Below are 752 nucleotides of genomic sequence, written 5' to 3' on the forward strand. Positions count from 1 at the left end.
ATTATTGGCAATTATAAGACATGAGAATAAACTTTATGGTAAAAACTACAGCATTAAATTAATACGCGAATATTTTTCATAACATCTCACGTTAAATCACATCCCAGAGCCAAATTTTTGTGATCAACCGCGACGTTGAAAGCGCGAAAGTCACATCGTCGTTGGAATGGAGGAGGCTGGATTCTTCTTCCGACGGAATCGTCGTGAAAAAAGAGAAAAAAGGGGGCAGGACGGATGCAGCTTTTCAGAAGAGCTTTTACGAGTCGCATATGTGACCGCCATCTCCTTTATCCCCCGCTTTATATTCCTGGCACCGTGTTACATCCCTCCTACCCTCCGGCCACCAGCTTCTCCTCGTACAACCATCACCTCAACCCCCACGAACCGGCCGCTCTCTCACGGAGGCAAAAAGTGTCGGTAAGGAGCACCGACACACCGCCTCCAACCGTGGCCGACCCTTGAAAGCTTCGTGAGGAATTCTTTTTTCATATTCACTAGGGAGTGATAGTCCGATGTAACCTAACAAATTTCCAACCCTCGAATCTACGAGAAATACACCCTCCATCTCGTTCGCCCGAACGCGCATTTAAATCCTCGAAGATCCTTGCCTTGCTCGAGCGAAAACCGATCCTTTCTCGTGCTGTTTCCCGCCATCCGTCCAGTCTTTCCACCCCCATCCGCCATTCCACCCCCCCCCCGACTACTCCACGAAAAGCATGGTCGACCACCACGACCGCCCAGGGACCGATTCT

General features: G+C 49.7%; 1 protein-coding gene across 1 annotated transcript in view; it reads left to right on the plus strand.

Annotated features, from left to right (window-relative positions):
• LOC108691177 overlaps positions 1-752 on the plus strand; it is a gene marked incomplete at its 5' end in the record, with an annotated part of 6,825 nt that overhangs the window by 1,890 nt on the left and 4,183 nt on the right.

Source organism: Atta colombica, unplaced genomic scaffold (assembly GCF_001594045.1).
Source record: "Atta colombica isolate Treedump-2 unplaced genomic scaffold, Acol1.0 scaffold41, whole genome shotgun sequence".
Taxonomy (NCBI): domain Eukaryota; kingdom Metazoa; phylum Arthropoda; class Insecta; order Hymenoptera; family Formicidae; genus Atta; species Atta colombica.